The following is a 24,670-nucleotide window of genomic DNA, read 5'->3' on the forward strand; positions in this document are numbered from 1 at the left end:
AAGGAGGGAGGTGGCCTCCCTCCTCTTCCATCGGCGCCGCCTGCAACATGGCGGTGCCCAGCTCTGCCCAGTGCTTCCTGGGATGTGATGGGCGGGTCTTTACACCATATAAGGGAACTCTTATATGGCCAATCTTTGGTGTGTTGGTCGCTGATCATTTGGGATGAATATGTTTTGCATGCATTTGCATGCTAGTTACGTTCAGAGCTCGCAAGCGCATTGTTTCATGTGCTCGGGGAGCTCTGATCATGGAGCGGTAGCAAACACAGGCGCTAGTATGGTGTTACCAGCCTCTAGTGCCTGTGTTAGCTTCTGATCATCGGCCCGACAGTGAGACAGAATAATAGAAATCAGTACCATCCGAAACTTATTAATTAGCATTATAATTGTCTTTGCACTTGGGTAATAACTGAGAAAATGCTGTTGAAAATTCACTTGAAGAATAAATAAATATACATCACAGAACTGGAAAACGGTGACACATTTAGATTGACTCTGGACTTCTGCAAGAAGGTAGCACTGCCCTCATGATTAAATATCTTTCTTTTAAATAGAAGTAATAAACATTGTTAAGTGCATTTTTATAATATACCATTGCATTCCCCAAAACAAAAGGAGCAAGTTCCTACAAACCGTTTTTCTCTTTTGATCTAGGCATAGGAAAAAAAAAAGGTTTTAAATGCTCCTAGGTTTGAACCTAGTTCATGTTAACTGTGGGATGTATGTAAGTAGATAGATAGAAACGATAAATGTTGAGCACTTGATTCTCAAAACATGATGTCTGTCTTAGTGGCCCTTTACCAGGAGAAAAAAAAATCTGTGCACAAATATAACATGTGCTAGGGTGTCCCTATAACCAGCCTCTCCAAAAGAATTTAGATTGTAAGCTCTTTTGAGCAGGGACTGTCTCTTTGTATCAGGTGTTCAGCGCTGTGTGCGTCTGGTAGCGCTATACAAATGCTAATAATAATAATAATAACACACTGATTACAATTTAGAACAAATTACTACTGTACCTATGAAATGTTATTCCGTTATTATACTTCCTCTGTTTACATCCGTATGCTGCACAAGCTGCCATATTTGAAAATATAGGTGAGATTAAATAAAAATGCTACCAACAATAAAGACCGACAACGTGGATGAAGCAGCTCATATGCTTGTTTGTTTTGAGTGTACGCAAAACGACGGCTGCGTAGGAAAGGGGAAACAGACTAATTTCAGTGGCCTCAACTTTGTGACGTCAGGCCGTCTCCTGTTCTCAATCAAACATACTTGGGCAGGAACATCACAATACAAATTGCACCTGTACACAAATGCTCCACCCCGCTAGCCTGCACACCAATCAGGCTCTTATGAGAGGTCTTCTTGTTTCTCTCTCGTCCACTCCTGCTTCAGCTCAGCAGCGCTAGTCAAACTCAAGATCCGTGGCCTCTCTTTCCTTTACTACCACTACAAACGTGAGTTCTTGTAATTTCTACCTCACTTGTAATCTGCACCTCTAAGGATTTACCATATCACTCCAGAAAAAGAAGGACACATTAAGTCAGACTGGGTTTTTACTTCCATTGCTTTCAATGGAGTAAAATCCGGACTCCTAACCAAATAAACTTGACACCAGCAGGTTAAGAACCCAGCGCCTGGCTTTTCCAACTCCGCCTCCCGCGCGCGCTCATCATGCCCGTTCCGTCACGCGGTACTTCACAGCTCAGTGTGCTTATGGTGAGCGCGTTGACGCGCTTGCGCGCTCCATAGTTTGCGCGTGGTTGGGGAGCGCAGCGCGCTTGCGTGCTCCCCCTGTCCCGGAGCTGGCCGGTCAGTTTTCGGAGGTATAACTTTGCAGCGGTTGCTGGGACTGTTACTAGTTATTAACTGGTTTTTTTTTGTATTTTTTTTTCCTTTTACCCTGTGCATTTATTTATTTTGGTGGAAATACGGTGTAGAGCTGATCAGGGAGGACTCATGAGAGTCCGGCCCGTGGCTGGTGGCGGCCTGAGCGGGAAGGTGCGGCTGACGGTGTTGTTGTTTGGTTTTCGTTGACAGGGTTGTTGCTAACGTCATTCAGACGGCATGGATCACCCGGTGCACAGAGGGGAGATGATGTCAGCGGTGCTCCATGACAGGTATGCGCCTGTGCTCAGCAGCTCAGTGGCCGAGAAACCTGGGGCCACGCATTGGCTGCTTCTGTTCTGTGCAGCCCCCTCGCTCGGGCCTGGGGAAGAGAGGGTCAGCCAGATGCTTTTAGTTGGTGTATGTGTGAAATGTAAACGAGACCCGTGGTTTTGTGTTCTAAACTTGTCATTATTTGCTCACCCTGTTTTTCCTCTTTCTCTCCGCTCACCCCCAACACATTGCTTTCAAGTCCATAACTGATCTCTGAAAACACAGTTGCAAATTGTGGGTCACGTTTTGTCACTTGTGCTTCTCTTCGTTTACTGAAGTCCCTTTTTCGGGAAAATTGTTTAAAGTTTCTGGTGGCTGAGTTTCAGAACTTTGACATTATAAGGATAAAAAAATGCCATACTTAAAGCGGCACAAGTTTTTGATAGCTCTGAAGTTGAAAAAGGCACTTGCGTATTTTTAATTTAAAGTTTTCTTTTTATGTATTACCAAAGCTTTGAGTTCCGAAATTTGTGGCCATCGTTCCTTCTGTTGCACGTGTCTTTCTTAAAGTTTTAACAATCAACTTTAACGTTTCAGCCCTGAATTATTGTTTTAAATCCATAAAAGAACAGTCACACACTCTTTTTTTTTTTTTCTCTCTCTCTCTCGCTTCATGTTAGATATATAACTAACTCAGCTCATAGATGAGTATAACTTTGGCTTTTATATTACTTATTATAAGTTGTAGAAATAAACAAGGATTGTTAGCTATATAGTTGAGGACATGTTAAAAGTTGAACATTGTAAGAACAATGAATGGGGATATCAGGTGTTTTTTCATTCTCATGGCCAACCCAAAAGAGGGTTCAGCAGCCTAAGCAGTGGTATAAAAAAATATTAAATACAATTCTGAAATAACTTTAATATCATTATTCTCCACATATAGCAGAAGAGCAGATTGGATGTATTGTACAGGTTTTTATTTCCCGTCATCTACTATGTTACTATGGTCAGAGCTAGCCTACCACAAAGCAGCAGAAGCTTCTGCTTAGGGTAGCAGCATTTGGAGGAGGGATGCCACAGCAGAAGAGCATCCTCTCGTATCCCCTTCCCTATTTCAGTCCCATGGTCCACGCCTCCCTCCAGCCCTTTCCTTGGTCTCCACTGTTGCCTTACCTCATCCCAGGCCATTCTAAAAAGGCACTCCATGCTGGCACAGGGCCTTCCAGTAGAGGCCTGTGCCAAAGTGTTGCCTCTCTCCTGACAGGAAATTTGTCAAGGGGATGTTGAGATGCAGCAGTACTTTAATGTTGGCCTCTACTGGAAGGGGATGGTGAGATTAGATTGGGGAAGGGGGGGGGGGGGGGGCGTTGCTAGTCACCTAGGTGGGTAGGAAGGGAAATGGGACTTGATATACTGCCTTTCTGAGGTTTTTTTGCAACTACATTCAAAGCAGTTTGCATATATTTAGGTACTTACTTTGTACTAGGGGCAGTGGAGGGTTAAATGACTTGCCCAAAGTCATGGAGGTGCTGCCCTCTGGGGGAGGGGCAGGGTATGGTCTTGAACCCCTTCTGGGGGAGGGAGATGTGCATGAAGAGGCTTCTAGAGGTGTCAGATGCCCGTGTGCTGGCCTTGCTTGTGGATAGAGCAGCAGGCTCAAATTCTTCTAGTAGAGGCCTTCTCAACCCAGTTCTCAGGGCACATCAAGTCCAATTGGGTTTTCTGGATACCCACTTCTTCCTTGGTGTGCAAATCTATCTCATGCATATTCATTGTGGATATCCTGAAAACCTAATAGGAATTGGTGTGCTCCGAGGACTGGGTTGAGAAGCTCGGTTCTAGTACACCTGAGACTTCTTGTTACATGGGCAATTCAGTTCATTCTCCCTTGCTTCAGGTACAGCTTATGTTAGGCCCACATCAGCAGGAAAATAGCTGGTGTTGGATCTGGATTTTAGACTTAATTTTTCCAAATCTCAAGTAAGGGCATGGTAGCCTTAGTTGGTGTACTTAAGATTAATAAAGTTGATTCAACAAATGAGAGCAAAATCATGTTTTACATTGTTCTCTATGGATACATGGTTGCATGAAACATTACCCAAAATACCCCTGTTCTCAGTAGTGTATTGTTGAAGAGATCATGTCTTCTAGAGCAAGGGTAGGCATTTCCAGTCCTTGAGAGTCCCAGGCAGGTCAAATTTAAGGATATCCACAGTGGATATGCAAGAAATAGGTTTGCATGTACTGCCTCCTTGCTATGCAAACCTATCTCATGCATATCCACTGTGGATATCCTGAAAGTCTGATCTGACTGGAGCTTTCAAGGACTGTGATAGAATTTTCGTTCTTTTGATTGTTCCATTGCAGGAGGCATTTCTGAAGATTACTTCCATTTGTCAAGAAGAATAAGATACCAAATCTTGTTAAGAAAACTAAGCATACAGGAATAGATTAAGGGCTCCTTTTACAAAACCGTGCTACTGATTCCAGTGCAGCAAATGTGATGAAGCCCATAGGAATTAAATAGTCTTCGTCACATTTGCCATGCCAGAATCACTAGCACAGCTTTGTAAAGAAACCCTAAGTTCATTAAAAAAAGCTGTGTGTTTTTTTAAAGTGAAAATTTTGGTCTAATTTGCTCAGTTTAGACTAGTTGTGTCGGTGCAAAATTTTATAAATGGATGTAAAATTAAGATTTTTAGATCATTGAGTGCTGAGTATATATTTTTTAAACTTAAAAAAAAAATAGATTGCGTCCCAGTTGGATTATTTGGAAGACTTGGGATTACCAGTTTTATTTCCATCTGATCGGGCTCATTTGACCGCACCTCTCCAAGTGAAAGAAATACAACTGGCTATTAAGAAATTGAGTCAGACAGCTCCAGGGCCAGATGGTTTCTCTACAGAAATGTAAAAAATGCTATCAGCCCCTCTGCCTGGACCCCTGCTAGCCTGTTACCAAGCGGGTATAGATAATGGTTCATTTCTGCTATGTGCAAATGATTTACTTATCTCTGTCATAGTACATAGGTGATGACGGCAGAAAAAGACCTGCACAGTCCATCCAGTCTGCCCAACATTCCTAAACCAGGTAAACCCCCTACACAATGTGATTATTATCCTCTGATCTCGTTGCTGAATATTGATCTTAAGATTTTGGCCCAAGTACTGGCTAACCATCTCACACTCCTGTTACCATTGTTGATTGGAGACCATCAGGTTGGTTTTATCCAGAGTAGACACTCTGTTGTGAATGTTCACAAAGTACTCCTGGTGATGTCGAAAGCACAGTCACAAAACAGAAGAGAACACCTCCACGGATAGAGTATACCACATATAAAACAGTAGAGGAAAAAAAGAATCTCTCGCAGATGGTGTCCAAGGAACTTTTATTCCAAAAATCTTCAGAAACATTAAGAGACCCTTGTTTCTGACCATGGTCTTTTTGTATATTGTATTAAGTATTCCTATCTGTGTTCTATATCTTTGTGTATTATGTATTTTCTCTAGACCCCTGATGCAGGCCAGTAGGGCTGAAACACGAGTTGTGTCTGATCTCTTTTGGTGTTTCTGAAGATTTTTGGAATAAAAGTTCCTTGGACATCATTTGCGTGAGGTTCTAAGTTTTCTCATTCCATTTGCGTGAGGTTCTAAGTTTTCTCATTCCCTTTTTTTATAATCATCCTTGTCACTTGGCGCAGGGTAAATACGTTGCTTGCATTGGACTCGCATGTTACCCCTCCAGGCTTATTAGATACAGTCATTTTGTGTTGGGTCTGGTGCGGGGTGATACATTTGTTTCAAGCGTTGACAGAAACTGGGGATCTTAAGTCATTCATTGATCTTCAGACAGCTATGGTTTAGATGACGCGCCTTTATTTTCAGTTTTGTCGTTATGTATTGACATTACCGCCTGGTGCTGTTTCTGCACCCTCTCATGAGAAACTGCTTGAAGCCTTTTGGTTATATGCTCAACAGCTGGTCCCACTCAGATGTTATCATAAGGACCTTCAAGATAAGTTACCGGAGTTAGATTATGCCTGTTTTTCACAGAGATGGGCAGCAGACCTGGGAATTCAGCTCTCTATTGAGCATTTCAAACATTGTTTATTAAATTGCGGACTGTTGACAAGAAATGTAATTTGTGGAGAGCTGCAATATAGATTTTTGCTGCGCCTATATGTGTCCCCCTATTATGCCTTCTTAGCTATGCTACAGGCAGATGCTGTTTAACCTAAATGAGCTCAAGGTCCTGCTACCCTAGGTCACATGTTCTGGGCTTGCTCAGGTGTACAGGTATTTTGGCACGAGGTAGCACTTTGTGTCTGTTTTGTGGCATTTGACGTGCCGACTGGCTCCTCTTATGTTTTTTGACCAAATTGCTTGTTTCCACCCTGCCCCAAAGGGATATTTGTTAAATTTTTGCCCTCACCGTTGTGAGGTCCAGTTGACCACTGGTGGTGGTTTTTGGTGAGCATAATAGCTAGGGATTCCCATCTATGAGAACTGTAGGCCTGCTTGTCCTTGGAGAAAGTGAAGGTACTTACGTGTAGTAGGTATTCTCCAAGAATAGCAGACCTTATATTCTCACATACCCTCCTTACCTCCCCTTGGAGTTGTCTCCTTTTTGTTATTGTTTATATTGTATTGCTGGTTCCGTGCTCTTGTGGTGGGCAGGAAGGCACTCACGCATGCGCGATGGAGTGTGTCTTGCGTTCAAAGACCTATTTTTAAGCTTGTTACAACTCCGGACCGGCAACACAGACCCTGCATTACCCACCTATGAGAATATAAGGCCTGCTGTCCTCGGAGAGTACCTACTACTACAGGTAAGTACTTTTGCTGTACCCAGGATTGTCTGAGGTTTTTGAAACTTTTCAAGTTTTTAGGAGAAATGCAGTTGATCAACGGACTGCTGCAAATAAGTTTGTGGTTCCTGGGATGTATTGCTGTTAATTCCCCTTTTTAGTCTGTATGAACTGATGGAGTTTTTTATGCTGATGATAAGAATGAAGGCAGCTATTGAACTGAGTTATTACTGCTACTTAAGAGGCTTTTTTTTTCTCCATCTGTTACAGTTTGATAAGACATTGGGGGATGCAGTGATTCAGTTTTTTTTAAGGTATATTTTGTCAGTAATTGTGAAGATAGCTGTGCACTGAGTTTTATTTTGGCTACTACGGAATAAGATTGACTGACTGATGAGAGAGACCCATAAATAAGACGACCCTGGTTTATTGATAGGATTTTGTAGTCAAAGTTTCTTGTCTTATACATGTAAAAAGAGTGATAGTGGAGGCTAAAGGTTTTTGAAAAGATGTGGATGCTATCTTGGAAGTAGGCTGGATGCTTTCCATGTATTAGAAATCAAAGGAATACCAAATAAATGCTGCAGTAATTAAAAGGTGACCTGAAAGAAGCTATTAAATTAAAAAAAGATGACTTTTTCAAAAAAATGGATGCAAGTAATGAAAATAGAGAACTGGCAAACTGGGTGTAAAGCATTAAAGCCAAACGAGAACTTGAAAAGAATCTTGCCATAGAGGCAATAATAATAATGGATATGGTGATAGTGGAAATAAATTCTTTTGTTTCTGGCAAGGGTATTGGCCTACAGTCTTCCTCGTAAAACCAGAGTTTCTATGATGGTGATTTGAGAGGCTCCTGAGGATTTTAATGTGAGAGGAGGCAATGTCATGAAGGCAGGTATTAGTTTTATTATGGGTTAAAAGAAGACATTATGACTAAATGGTCAGTTGTTTCAGTTGAGAAAGATAATGGTGTCTTGGGTGATTTGTTATGGTTTGTTTTGTTATATTGTCCAATATGCATATATTGTGTGATTTAGATAATGTGGGATTTTAATTTTTAAATAAAATAAATAGTGGAGTGGCTCAGGAATCTCTACTGGGGCCAATGTGTGTTCAATATTTTTTCTTTTTTGATATTCTGGAGAAGTGCAAAGTGATATGTATAAGGAAGAATAATACAAATTGTAGCAGCATGGTGCTGGGTTCTGTATTAGGAGTCGCCACCCAGGAGAAGGATCTAGGCGTGATGTAGACAATATGTTGAAATCCTTTGCTCATTGTGGTGTAGCAGCCAACAATCTTGGGAATAATTTGCCATCCCTTTTTTTTTAATAAGAATGATATAATGCATCTATTGGTCCATAATGTGACTGCCTCTTGAGTATTATGTACAGTTTGGCCTTCATCTCAAAGAGAAGGGCCACAAAAATAATAAAGGGGTGGAGCAACGCTGCTATGAGGAAAGGCTAAAGAGGTTGGGGCTTTTCAGCTTTGAAAACAGACAGCTGAGGAAAGACATAGAGGCTTATTTTCGAAAGAGAAAAACGCCCAAATTCCGACATAAATCAGGAGATGGACGTCTTTCTCTTGTGGGTGCCCAAATCGGTATAATCGAAAGCCGATTTTGGGCGTTTCCAACTGCACTCCGTTGCGGGAACGCATAAAGTTGACGGGGGCGTGTTGGAGGCGTGGTGAAGGCGGGACTGAGGCGTGGTTATCGGCTGAGCAGAGATGTGCGTGCTCGGCCGATAATGGAAAAAAGAAGGGCGTTTTCAGAGAGAATTTAGGTCACTTTTGTTGGACCCGTTTTTTTCACGAACAGGTCCCAAAAAAGTGCCCTAAATGACCAGATGACCACCGGAGGGAACCGGGGATGACCTCCCCTGACTCCCCCAGTGGTCACTAACCCCCTCCCACCAAAAAAAAACGAATGTTAAATACTTTTTTCCCAACTTGTAAGCCAGCCTCAAATGTCATCCCCAGCTCCATGACAGCAGTATGCAGGTCCCCGAAGTAATTTTAGTTTAGTTAGTGCTGTGCGGGACCCATGCAGAGAGGAAAAATCGGAAGAAAAAAAAAAAAAACAAGCAAGTGCAGTCAGGGACGTCTAAATTACCAGGATAGTAAAAGGGGGAATTGAACCAGCAACTTTCTGATTAGAAGCTCAGTGCTCTAGCCAGTGAACCACATTATTCAGGTGCTTAGATGTCCTTCCCTTTTCATTAAGTCCCTCCAAGTTTCTGTCAGCCAATCACCGCTGTTTAGCTGACACAGATGTCAGCTAAATGAGCTGTGATTGGCTGACAGAAACTTGGAGGGACTTAATGGAAAGGGAAGGACGTCTAATCAGTGGTGCACTGGCTAGAGCACTGAGCTTGTAATCAAAAGGTTGCTGGTTCAATTCCCCCTTTTACTATCTTTTAATTTGGACGTCCCTGACTGCACTTGCTTGCTTGTTTTTATTTTTTCTTCCGATTTTTCCTCTCTGCATGGGTCCTGCGCAGCACCAACTAAAGTAAAATTGCTCTAGGGACCTGCATACTACTGTCATGGAGCTAGGTATGATATTTGAGGCTGGCATAGAGGCATCTCAGGGGGACCAGTGCACTACGAATGCTGGCCTCTCCCATGACCAAATGCCTTGGATTTGGTCGTTTTTGAGCTGGGACGCTTCGGTTTCGATTATCGCTAAAAAACAAAAACGCCCAGCTCAAAAAAACGCCCTAATCCAATGTATTTTCGAAAAAAAGATGGACGTCCATTTTTTTCGAAAATACAGTTCGGCCCGCCCCTTCACGGACCCGTTCTCGGAGATGGACGTTTTTACAAATGGGCGTTCGCGTTCGATTATGCCCCTCATAGAGTACTATAAATTTACAAGTGTCGTGGAATGGTTAAGTGCAAATTAGTTGATTGCACTATTAAATTGCTACTTAGCATGCAGTTAAAACAAATTGGAGAACAGGTGGTACAACCAGGAACATTCTAGTATTCTAATGCCAAAGTCTCAGAGCGACCAAGACAATTAAGAGGAAAAAACAGAACCAAATTGAACCCAGAACAGAGGCCCCGTGGGACCAACTTTGAAAAACTGAGTTTGTACAGGCAGGTGGCTGACCTAGCACCCAGGAATCTCCTGAATCTCTCATTCTTCTGAAATGGGTTCTGGAGTAGTCCAGCGGGTCTTGAGGAAAAGAAAATTAACAGTTCAGTTATTTTATCATACTGTAAATAAAAACAATTATCTAAGTGGTGTATAATCAAGTATAGTTAAGGGGAAGGAAGAGGTGGGAAAACCCAAGGATGCCTAAATTATAATGAAACAAATATATAAATGTAGTAGTAGGTCAATTATTTGCTAAATAGGATATGCTACAAACGAAAGGGAGGGGCAGTGGAGAGAAATCACAGGACGGTATGAAGGGTAATTTGCTGCAGTGGGGCGGTGAAGGATGAGCTTCCCAGTCATACTGTTTTAGTGAAATGGGGAACATTGAGTTGTGTGTCATGTTGTTTCAGGAGGAAATGCTTGTGAGAAAGTGGGCTTTGAGTATAGCCTTTTAAATCAAAGGAGGGACAACTCAGTTCATCGGTGGAGAGGGATGTTGTACCAAAGGGTGGTGGCAAACAACTGATAAAGCAGAGGTTCTAGAAAGATGTGAGCAGATTTGAAGGTATGTGGGGACTGCCGGAAGGTGCTGATGTGAAGATTGCAAAGGGAGTGCTGGTGTGTACGGAATAAGTTGCCTATAGAGTGAAGAATTTGGAAGGTAAGAATGAATATTTGAATATTTTAAAGTGAATTCAATACTGAATAGGTAGCCAGTGTTTAATACAAAGTAACGGAGAGACACTGTCAAATTTTCTGGCTCTGTATGTTAGCTGAATAGTGTTATTTTGAATAATTTGCAGGTGGCAAATTTGATTTTGGGGTAGGCTGTGGAGCAGAGTTGCAATAGTAAAGATTAGAGTGTACAGGAAGACAGAATGACGTTTTGTCAAAAAGATCAGGCCAAGCAAGTTTGTCTAAAAACGAAACAGGACAAATTTAATCTTTCTTATTCTGCTAGACCAGTCCAGACCTATAGAATGTATTGGAGCTTTTATCCCACTGAGGCTGCCCTACCAAAGGCACTGTCCTGCCTAGCCCAAATATCAAGCTTATAATGTTTGCCAAAAGAATGGAGGGAGGACCACCATGTTGCAATCTTCCAAATACCTTCCAAGGGGGGTCATCCCCAGGTTCAGTCCAGGATGTATTCTGTTACCTGATAGAATGAACCTAAAGGCCCTGAGGAGCCTTTTTCTTTTGAAGAATTTAAGCTAACTCAATAGTCAATCTAATCCAGTGCACAATCATTCCTTGAGGCTGCATGTCTCTTGCAAGGACCATAAAAGAGGTCAATGAAGATCAGCATACAAAAAGGATGTGACATCCAAGTAGCAGATAATGTGCAAATGTCCAGCTAATGGAGGTCCTGATGCTGAGGACCTCCAAAGGCTTGAAAAGAAACTATTCAGGTCAAATGAAAAGTTCAAACCACTTGCACCATCTGCTGAAGGCTTTTAGATACTGGAGTATTCCTGTCTGCAACATCTGTTATACTGATGATGTCATTGAAATCTGTTAGGGGATAACCCCTAGGTCTCAACTGATTTAGCAAGATAAGGCAAAGTGGTGTAGATACGGTAGTTTAAAAAAATGTTTGGACAAATTCTGTGTAGATTTTGTAAGCACCAACTTGTGGATTGGTCACTATTGGAAACAGCATACTAGGCTTGATGGACCTTTTGTTTGACCCAGATAGTAGCTCTTCTGTTCTTATTAATTTTAGATGCAGATGGATAAAGTTTAGGCGTCTTTGACCTATTTGAGCACAAACAAGCCACTCTGTTATGCTACTGAATCGGGTCGATACCAAGAATGGAAAGATATTGAGGGTAGCCTGAGCAAATGTTATTCTGAATTCTGTGTTTATTTTTCACCATTTAGAAGCAGGAAGGGTATATTAATATACTAGAAAGCATTTTTATTGTAGTGGATTAATACATTTCCTGGTGCCCCAGGTGTTTTCAGATTGACTTACCAATGAAAAGGCTAAAAATTATTTGTATGTACAAGTTTAACCCTAGAACGCATGACGTTAAAAATATACATATTAACGTCATGGGGGCCTTATAGGCCCCCATGCACATAATGTAGAAAAACACACTTAAATAACTTTCACAAGTTTATTTCAAAATTGCTCAATAAAATATGAATAGTGGACAACATTTTAATTATAATTTTTCACAGAAAACACCAAAAAATCTTTTTTTTCCCAAATTTCACGCAAAGACATGAAAACACACAAAAATGCATAGAAATCTATAGCAAACTAGCTGCAGCTACATTTTTATTCTAACTTTCTTTTCTATTATATTAGTCTTCCAAACAATTCTGACATGTTATTTTTTCAGAAGAGTGTTCTTTGCAAACAGTTTCCTTACAAGTGGAACAATATCGCTCAGTTTTCCTCTCTATGTTTCTTGGACACATGAAACAACGCTTTCGTTTTCTTTCTCCTGGCTCTGGAGTAATCTGAAACTGTACGCCACACCGTTTCATTGCTTCTTTAGTTTTCTTTGGCAAGCATTTCAAGTCGCTTCGTTCTATCATGTGAGGTATTACAAGTTCATGACAAAGGTACTTCAAGAATAAGCGTCTCCTGTCCTTCCTCTGTGCATGAAATTCAGGATGAGTTTCTGTATAAATAATGAATGAATTTAGGGCTGCTACATCAAGCATATTTGAAAATAGTACTACAGGCCATCGTTTTGTTTGCCTCTTACACGAATATTCTCCCACCATCTCATCCATTTTATCTATACCTCCTTTTGTTGCATTGTAATGCAGGATGATTTCTGGTTTCAATTTTTGGTTATTGCTGTCAACACTGCAATCATGATGCATGGTACTGAGTAAAATTACAGATTTCTCCTTCTTTGCCTTGTAAGATACCAAAGTCGCTTTGTTATTGAATCCAAAGACACTCTCATAAAGTGCTCGCTGACGATTGTGTTTGAGTGCTGCTGGAATTTCTCGTCTGTTTTGCTTTATAGTACCAACAAGTGTAATAGCTTTTGCAAGCAGAAAATTGCCTAGTTCAACATTGGTGAAATAATTGTCCATGGTGATGTTTCTACCTGAATTGAATATTGGAACAGCAAGAGTTTTGACTATTTCAGACCCCAGATCCTTCTGTACTGGTGCACCAACCTCTTTGCCACAGTAGATTACGCCATTTATGCCATAATAATTTGCAGAATCACACATCCAGAAGATTTTTATACCGTACTTGGCTGGCTTGCTGGGCATGTATTGTATGAATTTGCAGCGTCCTCTGAACGGTACAAGTTGCTCATCTACAGTAACATTAGTACTAGGATTGTAAAGTTTTGTGCAATTTTTGATAAATATGTTCCAGATATAACTGATAGGGGCTAATTTGTCTGTTTCAAACCTCGCTGCACGAGTTCGCTTATCATCAAAGCGAATGATCCTTCTAATTTCCTCATATCTGCCCACTGACATTGTCGCCTTATAGTGTGGATCAGAAAGTGGGTCCAGAAATAATTCTCGTATTGGGACATCATACGATTTTTGACTCCCTGCCAGCAGGAAAAGTCCAATATATGCATAAAGTTCCTCTTTTGAGATATTTTTCCAGGACTTATTTTTTGCTGAAGCGATACGTCTTCCTTCTAGGTTTGAACATAATAGGACCTCTTCTGCAATATTGTCAGAAAAATAAGTACAGAATACATCTTTAGGGGTAAAGTAACTGGGACTTCCCACAGCTCCTTGAGCCTGTCTCACAATATTGTGTATTGGAGTACGTCCGACTAATGTAGGATTACTGTCCCAAAAAACATTAGTTTTGGATGTTCTACTTATCACTTCTTGAGGATCCACTAGATTCACTTCTTCATCATCAGAAGAATCACTGGATGAGGATGTTTGATTAGCTGGTGGCAGATATTCTTCATCAGACAAAGATAGTTCACTTTCATCATCGCTTTGAAACATAATCGCTTCAATCTCTTGGTCAGTCAGACACTTGGAGGAAGACTGTGCCATTGCTGACTAGATGTTAGAAAATGAAACAGATTTCCTCTCAACAGCTTATCTTATCACAGGTCCTTCAGCAATTAGCTCACACTGTATACTGTCCTCAGTGTTCAGAGGACCTGAGGTGATGTCATGGCCTTATCACTCCCTCCAAAAATCACATGACATCCTCACATGTTATTATCCACACCCTGGCCCCTCCACCAGCATTACTGAGTACAAATAAAGTAACTTGAGACACAAACACTTCTGAGAACATGATAAAAACAGCGGGGGCCTAAAAGGCCCCCAATTCGTACAGATGTAGTTTTCACCAAACAAGCATTGTTACACCATAATGCCTATGAAAAAAAATTATATGAACAACTGGATATTATCAACAATGACATACTTGAGTAATACCTTGAGTTTCAAAATTCTAACTAAAGTAATTTTGCAGATAATAGCAAAAATGTAAGCATGGGGGCCTAAAAGGCCCCCAATATGCGTTCTAGGGTTAAAACCTAGTATTTAGCTGTTCATTCATGGCTGTGATTTTAACAGTCTTAGCATAGTTTTACTTTTTCATGTATGGCAGTACAAAATAGGCACCTTCACGCATCATTTTTTTTTCTTGCTGATAATTAGTTTGACTACAGCAATTTTCTTACTCTAAAAATTAACTGGATACATGGGTAAATTAGACCTTACCTGCTAATTTGCTTTCCTTTAGTCCCTCCGGACCGGCCCAGAATGTGACTGATGGGTTGTGCACGCCTTCCAGCAGGTGGAGACTGAGAAAAAAACTGTGACTCTAGCCAGCCAATAAGAGCCCTTGCCAGTTAGAGAAAGATCCAGTAATAAAGTACCAAAGCAGAAGGAAAGTCATAGAAGAAATACAGAAACTGTGCATCCAAAAACCTGAGCAGCCACCGGCACATTGCCAACAACGGGTGCGTGCCTTCAAACATATCATGGTCCTTCATACCGGACCTTTCAGAAAACTCTCTTTTTTTTTTTTTTTTTTAACTATATAGATCAAGAAACTAACAACACAGCTCCGAACAAACACAGATATCTGAAGGGAGGGATCTGGGCCGGTCCGGAGGGACTAAAGGAAAGCAAATTAGCAGGTAAGGTCTAATTTACCCTTCCTTAGCGTCCCTCCGGACCGGCCCAGAATGTGACTGATGGGAAGTAACAAAGCAGTGAAAATATGGGATGGGACCCTAGAAGCCCCGCCGATAAAACGCGTTCTCTAAACAACTTGATGACGACTGAGAACATCTAAACTGTAGTGGTTAGAAAAAAGAAACAAACAATCAGATCACCGGATGTCATCAGTAGACCTAATATTGTGCTACAACACCGCTTGACATCCAAATACTTCAAAAACCACTGCTCTTCTGAACCAGAAAGCGAACCGAAGACAGGCAATAGCACCGGCTCAGAAATATAAAACACCGAGACACTACCTTAGGAAGAAAGAAAGGGACGGTTCATAACACTAGCCAATCGGACCAGAACTCTAAAAACGGAGAACTACACGACAGCGCCTGCAACTGTGAAACTCGTCTAGCCAAAACAACAGCCACCAAAAATACTGTCTTCAGAGACAAGACCGCCAAAGTAGAGGATAACAAAAGCTCCAAGGGGGTCTTTGTAAGAACCTTAAACACAAAAAGTCAGATCCCAACGAGGAAAAGAAATTTGTGAGGAAGGGTAAAGGACAATAACCGTCCTCATAAAACGGACCCCATCCGGAAGACTAACTAGAGACCTCCTTCGGATACGACCACGGAACTGTAACAAAACCGGAAACTGCACCTTAAGAGAAACCAAAAGAAGGCCTATATCACAGCCCTGCTGCGAAAAAAACAAAAGATGCGAAACCGAAGCACAGAAAAGCGATAGGCCCAAAGCCTTTACCTCTGTACTCCAATCTCCTCCAAGTGCGCATCTCCATCAATGACGTAGAACGTTGACAAGAGCAAAGCATAAACGCAAGGACCTGAGCAGAATAACCTTACTTAACCAGGATAGCACTAACAAGATGCAGGTCATAAGACCGAATCGATCCGACTCTGGATGCAAGACAGGACTCTGCGACCAGAGAACTCGCTGGACCGGAAGTCTAAAGAAAAAGCCATCCCAACAACGTCGAAGATCGGCGCACCACGTCCTCTGAGGCCAATCCGGTACCACAAAAACCAGACTTCCCCTGTGCGTCTCTACCTTCTGAAGAAAGCGACATATCAGAAGCATACCTTAGACCGGCTGCGCAGGATTGTAGAAGATTGTCCATTCCCTGCGCTAAGGGAGCCTTTTGACGACTGAAGAACAGAGGAAGTTTTGCATTGCTGGCAGAAGCAAACCGAAGCATTCCGGGCACCCCCAACAAACGAGTAACGGCCGAAACGCAACTTCGCTTAGCGACCACTCTCTCGAATGGAGCAGAAGACAACTGAGAAAGTTTGCGTGAACATTTAGGACCCCTGCTACTTAAGCCGCTGAAAGAACCATCAGATGGACCTCCGCCCAATGAAGCAGGAGCGCCGTCAGCAACGGCAGACTTACCCGTACCTTATGATCTATTGAAAATTGCGACCACTGTGGCATTGCCTGACCATAGTGGAACTGCTCGGCTTCTCAGAAGAAAAACACATCTGGAGCCCCAGAAGAAATTGCTCTGGTCCCTAATGCCTTCTGAAGAGACCAGAGACCCTGAGGAAACTGCCCCTGACAGCGAGCTCCCCAGCCGAGGAAACTAACATCTGTCGTCACTACAGACCATCTGGCCTGATCTAGAAGCATACCTTCGAACAAATTGGACTCCCAAAACCACCAATATAAACATGTCTGCACTTAGAGTGAGAGAGGCAAAGTTTGATGAAGCGAAACTTTCTGAAATGACCATCTCGACAACCACTAGGTCTGAAGAGATCTCTTGTGAGTCCTGGCCGGGCCACCACCTTGATAACTGCCGGACTGGTTCCCAAGGCTGTAGAGAACATCCCACCGAAGGAGTAAAATCTGGCCGAAGCGACAAAATCTGAGTCTGCAACTTGAGGACCCGAGTCGATGGAAGAACACGCGACCGTGGCTTGTGTCGAACCTGACCCGCAGATACATAATTGACAGAGAAGGCAGAAGACTGCTCTTCTGCACATTAACTACCCAATCTAGGACCTGCAAGAATGGTACCACCCAAGCTGCCAACTGAAGATACTTGTGGGAAGACCATGCCCGGATCAACAAATCATCCAAAGCAGGATGCACTAAAATGCCCTCCATTGTGAGAGCCTCTACCACAACTACCCTGACTGTGGTAAACTTACGAAGAGTAGATGCCAACCCGAAGGGAAGAGGCTGAAACTGAAAATGGTGGACTAGCACTGCAAAAGAAAACAAAGGAAACGTTGATGTGCAGAACGAATAGGAATGTGAAGATAGGCTTCTGTAAAATCGAGAGAAGTCAGAAAACTCCCCTGACCGCACAGCCATAAAGGAGAGCACTTAAAGGACTTGACTGAGCGCCTTGAGATCTAAAATTGGATGGAAAAAAACTGTCTTTCTTGAAACCAGAAAGTAAATGGAGTAACGATCAATTGCCACTGATCCGCCCGAGGGACAGGAGAAAATTGCTCAAAGGAGCAGAAATCTGCAGAGAGTAGCTCTGACGGCCCCGGCCACTGATCCGCCCGAGGGACAGGAGAAAATTGCTCAAAGGAGCAGAAATCTGCAGAGAGTAGCTCTGACGGCCCCGGCATGTGATGCGGAAACGGCAACGAGATTCTAGGAAAACATCTGACAAAGGATGAACAAACCTGAATGCATATCCTTCTCATCTGGGCCCACCTCTCTTGAAATGTTACAAATTGAGCGCTACGAGCAAGGAGAGCCTGAACCCGCACCACTTCATTACTGAGAGCGGGAGCACTAACCGTTATGTGTGAGACAGCAGAAAGACACATAACAGCAGACTTATGCTAAAATTGTGAACTAGGTATAACTCCTGTAACTGCAACATTACAGTACCTAGGTGACCTGTTGAGGATAACCCCAAAGGAAACAGTATACAAAGAGATTAAAACTGGATAGTGGTGATGAACATCTGCACTAAACTGGGCAACCCAAGACCATTCAGTGGAGAATCAGCGGAGAGCCTGGAAACAGAGGTGGCTACTGTTAGAGATGGGACGCTGAGCGTGACAAACCTTCGGCCTGTCCCAGAATGACAACACTGATGTTCTTATAGTCTCATTCAGCCTTGATCGGATGAGTGTGCCCCGACAAATGAGACAACAAGCTCTACCCATGGCTGAATTGAACAGTCTAGTTTGGACGGAGAGGAGAAACGAATACCGGTAGAAAACAGCAGTCCACTCATACCTAAGCAATGCTGCTGCTGCCTTCTGGACATGGTCCAGCATTGGAGTAAAATCATAAGAAAAATTGTAAACTGAAATTTGAAAACTACATTAAGAGCTTCTTATTCCAGACCTTCGCACCCTCAGGCAAGGTGGCAAAGGTAGGGAGGGAGGGAGGGAGAGGATAGGAAAGATGAGCTTGAGACAAGCTGATTATATACTGCTCTCCACCAGGTAATCCCTGCCAGTCTACAACCTAACTGGCCCACCATAAAAGTAACCTAGACACAGCATTGAGAAGAAAATAGAAGGAAACATGGCTGAAAACAGTGAGAAACCATTTTATTTATTTATTTATTCTATTTATGTATTTATTATTATTATTATTATTTTTATTTATTTATTTTTTAATTTTATTAACTGAGGATGCCATGCAAAACATGCTTCAGAGCAAATGTTGGCTGACATAGCATAAAACAAACGGGCATCAGAAATATTTTGGTTAGGAAGCCAGAAACACATTACCTTAGCCTACCCTGCTGAGATGTTATGTCGCCATAGTTCCCAGAGAGGGCAAAAATAGAAGCTGAATCACCTAATGCCGAGAGTGCTATGCCCAGAGCTGAACCTGTAAGGTCCTGAGCACTGCTGCCCACTTGATTATATGCCCCATAAGCGTCCCACATAAGAGGCTTAGGAAGGGTAAAACTGCCCCAGCTAGCAGCTCCCTTTTTAAACAACAAGCATGAGGCTTTCTGCCACAGACAGCTCTCTCTCACTAGGTTCAGCTCTTAGCCTTTCCAACATAAACAGATTCAAAATGGCGGCGTTTCCCGCCAAAATCGGCACCGAAGAAAAGACGCGACCGGCGGTAAAACGAAATCGGCCCCAAAGAAAAGACGCAACCGGCGGTAAAACAACGAACTCACGCGACCGGCGGTAAAACAACGAACTCAGACACCCCTCCGATGGCGCTGCCGAAACATCGATACCAGCAGCCTGGTACTGGTTGTACAGGTGAAGGAACATCGGCCCACACAGCTGCCCAGACACGGAGCTCCCCGACATTGCGAAAAACAATTAAAATAGAAAACAGCTGATCAGCCAACAGCTGATCGCTACGGAGCTGCCCTGCTCGTTTTTACAGCCCAGAAACGGCTCTGCCAAGACAGCAGACCGGGAGGCTTTTTTTTTTTTTTAACTGAGTAGCTGCCTCTCCCTGCCTCCACAGTTCTTACAATTAAGATCTGGAGGAAAACTCACATCAGTCAGACTGTTCCTGACAACAGTCTGCTATGGAAAGCATCAGAATTTACCAAAGAATGCTTTTACTTCAGTCAGACTGTTCCTGACAACAATCTGCTAAGGAAAGCATCAGAAGTTACCAAAGAATGCTTTTACTTCAGTCAGACTGTTCCTGACAACAGTCTGCTATGGAAAGCATCAGAATTTAGCAAAGAATGCTTTTACTTCAGGGAGGAACAGGGGGGAGACACTCGACTACCCGAGTGTGGCACCCCCGGGGCAAACAGAGGCCCCCACGGACCTCAGCCCCTACCAAGCAGGTTTTTTTTTTTTTTTTTTTAAAGATGCACAGACATAACCTGAACCTTTCAGCAGAAAATAACATTAATAAGAATTAACAAGAAAGAATAGACAAAAAGGAATGAGACTGAAGGACTCACTACCTTCCACCTGCTGGAGACTGAGATTACTGGGTCTTTCTCTAACTGGCAAGGGCTCTTATTGGCTGGCTAGAGTCACAGTTTTTTTCTCAGTCTCCACCTGCTGGAAGGCGTGCACAACCCATCAGTCACATTCTGGGCCGGTCCGGAGGGACGCTAAGGAAGCATATAGTTGCCAGATGGTGGCAGACCTGAACGAGGGGAAGTGTGCTTGCTTAGTCTGCTTGAGTGCATGGAAATAAGGGTAAACAAATTTATTATAATGTGATATATTACACTAGTCAAAATTTAGGATTTTTGATTTTAGGTTTTAACTGATAAACCAAAGATCATATACTCTTGATACAAAATAAAACGGGTATTTATTGGAAGTCACTGGAAAAAAATACTACTTTCCCTAGTACTGTCACCCTCCTTCCCTGGCTTGTTTTGAATCAACTCAATTTTTGTGCCTTTTCTGCACTGACAACTCCAGTGACACATGCATATATAACTTGATTGCACTGGAAAAAGTACCCAACAATAGTACCTTTTCTATAAAACCTCTGCTTTGTCCCCTTAAAATCCATTGGTTAGCTGGAAAATACACCTGCATTTCTAAACACCTAGAATAGAAGCAGTAAATATATCTCGTTGAGTTGCTTTAAGAGTTAGCTCTGCATACTGGACCATTGCATCATTGGCCTTTTGATAGGTTAGTAAAAGGTAAATTCAAAACAGTCTAGGAACTTAAAAACATCTGAAGTTAAATGATTGCACACCTTGGAATGACAAAAGGATATATTAGACTAACTCACTTCCAGAAATAATTCTGCTCCCTCTGTTTACCTTATCAAAACACATCAACCCCCCTGCTTTTTCAGTCGCACTAATAATAATATTTTCTGTGATTCACTTGTATCATGCTTTTTGTTCTTATCAGCTCATTCTATTTGTACCTGAAGAAAGGAGCGTGAACACCAAAAGGTAGTAAGGAGATGCATTGTTAGTCCATTAAAAAGTTGTTTGCTTTTTTGTTTTGACTTATCCCCATCTTGTGCAGAGAAATGATATAGATGATTAACTATGCACTAACATAAGCCGCACTGAACCTGCCCCGAGTGGGAAAGTGCGGGGTACAAATGTAATAAATAAACAGCAGCTTGAATTTATGACAGTTGAGATCTACAGTTGTGTTTTCTTTTGGATGTTTGCTATGTTTATGGATTTTGTTGCCACTCATATCAAACACAAGGGCCCTCAGTTCTGTTCCAGGCTTCAGGCCCATGACAGGCTAACGTCAAATGCCTTCCTCCTCAATTGGGGGACAGTTCTTTTGTATGCATATCCTCCATACCTCTAGTGGGGAAGACTTTGTTGAAACTCAAGTAAGATCGCGGAATCATGATCCTGATTGCACCATATTGGCCATGGCAGATATGGTTCCCTCTACTTCTGGAGTTATGCTCTGAAGAACTGTTGAACAAGGGATCTCTTCTACATCACAACCTCCAGTCTCTGGCTCTCACAGCATGGATGTTGAAAGCCTAGAATTCGCTTCGTTGGGTCTTTCGGAGAGTGTCTCCCTGGGTCTTGCTGGCTTCCAGGAAAGGTTCCACTAAAAGGTGTTCTTTTAAATGGAGGTGGTCTGCCGTCTGGTGTGAGAGCAAGGCTCTAGATCCCCTTACTTGCCTTACACAGACCTTCTATACCTCTGAGTCTGGTTTCAAGACCAACTCCGTAAGGGTTTACATTAGTGCAATTAGTTCTTATCAACATGTTGAAGGCAAGCCCATCTCTGGACAGCCTCTCCTTGTTCGCTTCATGAGAGATTTGCTTTTGTCAGAGACCCCTGTCAAACCTCCACCTATGACTTGGGATCTCAATGTCGTCCTCACCCAGCTTATAAAAGCTCCTTTTGAGCCATTGAATTCCTGCCGTCTGAAGTACTTGATCTGGAAGGTCATTTTCTTGGTGGCTGTTATTTCAGTTCGTTGGGTCAGTGAGCTTCAGGCCTTAGTGGTGGATACACCTTATACTAAGTTTCATCACAACAGAGTAGTCCTTCACACGCACCCTAAGTTCCTGCTGAAAGTGGTTTAGGCGTTCCATCTGAACCAGTCGTCTTGTCTTGCCAACATTCTTCCCCCGGCCTCATGCCCATCCTGGCGAAAGCAGGTTGCACACCTTGGATTGCAAGAGAGCATTGGCCTACTACAAGTGGACCAGGCCCCACAGACAGTCCGCCTAGCTTTTTGTTTCTTTTGATCCCAACAGGATGGGGGTCGCCATTGGGAAATGCACCATTTCAATTTGTCTGGCAGATTGCTTTTCCTCAGTTATGCCCAGGTTGGGCTGGCCTTTGAGGGTCATGTCACGGCTCATAATGTCAGAGCCATGGCTGCGTTGGTAGCCCACTTGAGGTCGGCGTCCATTGAAGAAATTTGCAAGGTTGCGACGTGGTCTTCAGTCCACACATTCACATAACAATGCTGCCTTGAGCAGGATACCTGATAGTATTAAACTGAGGAGACTGCGTTCTAGCGGCTGGCGTGAAGGCATTCGTGCATGTGCGTTGGAGCACATCTTGTGCTCCATAAAGCTCTCATTTAGCTGTGGGAAATTCTGGACTGGGTGACACAAGTCGGTATTACCCATTTGTGAGAATTAAAAGCCTGCTACAGGTAAAAGTATCTTTGCTGTCTGTCCATATGGGTTGTTCCTCATTAGTGAACAATTCTCTTAGATGCTAAAGTAATCCTGAGCTTGAATTAGGGTTAGAGCTTCAGTGTATTTGAGCAACCTGTGTGGCTGATTCAATTCTGCTTTTTGACAGAAGCAAAGTTGCTTACCTGTAATGACTATTCATAGTAGACAGCAGAACTAATAAGAAACCCAATTCTTTCTGCCTCCCCAAGAGTTGATTTTGAGCTTTAAACTAATGAAAAACTGAGGGAACTATTTTGTGCTCAGAACATTTTAGTCTACATATAAAACTGCCTGAATTGCAAGCACATCAGGGCCAAGGGGAGCACTGGGGCTTCAGCATTGCCATGTGGAGTGGCAAGAAAGATGGCGCCATCACATGCCCATGCACACCCAAGAAAACAACTGCCCTGCGCCCCCCCCAAAATGAGCTGGGAGGGATGGAGCACACCGCTGCACGGAGTTGGGCTGTACAGTGGAACCCCAGCACGGGAAACTGCAGCAGCCCAGTGGTTCTCACACTGGGAGCCGCTTTTGCTCTGCCCACTGGCGCAGATAGGATAGTGAGTACTCACCCCCTCGGGAATCGCTGACACATGCCAAGCCGGTCTTCCCACCATTCAGCTGGTACTGCAAGCTGGCATGCTTATTTTTTAAGGCAGGAGAGGACGCCGGAGCAAAAGAAACCTCAGACTCAGGAGAGTGAGAACCACAAACCCCAGTCAGGCAGAGAACAGGGGTTGAAGGGGGAGGAAGGGAGGGACCTGGCACCACCAGGTGTGCACCCAAGTCCCATGACCAGGACACCTCAGACCCTAGCCACTCAACTAGACCCAGGGGACCAGGCCAGGAGCCAATCAATCCAGAGCTGCACAGATATGACCATCCAACGCGCCCCGCAGCGCGAACACCTTTTGACGGACTCGGACGCCTACATTGGCCCTAAGACGGCTCCCAGCCTAGCGCTCATGTACCTGTGCAGCCTGGAATTCTGAGGACTGAGAAAACACTGCTTAACCTGTAGGGATCTGTGTTTGTGTCTCTGTAAAGTTTTTTTTTTTTTTTTTTTTTAAGAGGCAGGAGAGAAACACCGACAGACGAATCCCTAAGCAGCAGTAGGCTGGTGGGGGGAGACGGGTAAGGACCTGGCACCACCAGGTGTAACCCCAACGTGCGCAAAGCACCTCAACCCCAAATCAAGCTCAACAACCCCCGAGGGAATGGGATAGTAGCCACATCACTTCAGAGCTGTACAGCATGTCTCTTCACCTGCTAGATAGAGAGAACACTGAAAGTAAGCTGGCTGCACATGCCCTCTTGTGGGCGAACTTCGGTGTGCTCTCTATCTAACCTGCTAGTGGAGGGACATAACCCACAAGTCTCTGGATTGATCTGGGGACGCTATGGAAGCAGACTTGCTTTTTCGCATCAAAGTTGAATAATGATCTTTGGGGGAACACAGTTAAGTTTTCTTATTAGATATGTTTGTGGCTTGTGTGTTCATGTGTGTCCCTATCCCTTTATAACTATGAAATGGATGGACTTAATGCTGATAGACTTATGGAGGTAGGTCTTTAGTAGAAGGAACATAACACTGTTTTCTACTCAGAATTAGTGAGTTACATTAACTTGTGAAGGAGCATGTATTGTGACTTATAACCCTGTCTTCTTTTTTTTTCCCACTTTTTTTTGTGGTGGATTGCTTTTATGATTTGTTCTCATAAAGCAATCAGGAGTGAAAAATCATATTTAGTTTGCCATGGCTGTGTTTTTCTAGTTCAGGAATAAATTTATACCATACTATGCAATATGGCAGATCATGAAGGAATTAATACCATTGGGACAAGCTGCTTTTAATTGCACTGGAGTGAATGTGATTCAGTAGGATTTCGGACCAGCATCTAAAGGTGGCAGTGTTTGTTA

At 43.0% G+C, this 24,670-nt stretch overlaps 1 protein-coding gene across 1 annotated transcript in view; it reads left to right on the forward strand.

Moving 5' to 3' along the window:
• Window positions 1-1,325: 1,325 nt before the first annotated feature.
• KLHL13 (kelch like family member 13) overlaps window positions 1,326-24,670 on the forward strand; it is a 192,587-nt gene continuing 169,242 nt past the window's right edge. The window contains 1 exon segment of the mRNA XM_030209395.1: window positions 1,326-1,460. The gene's annotated coding sequence lies outside the window, so the exon portion shown is untranslated.

Source organism: Microcaecilia unicolor, chromosome 7 (assembly GCF_901765095.1).
Source record: "Microcaecilia unicolor chromosome 7, aMicUni1.1, whole genome shotgun sequence".
NCBI lineage: Eukaryota > Metazoa > Chordata > Amphibia > Gymnophiona > Siphonopidae > Microcaecilia > Microcaecilia unicolor.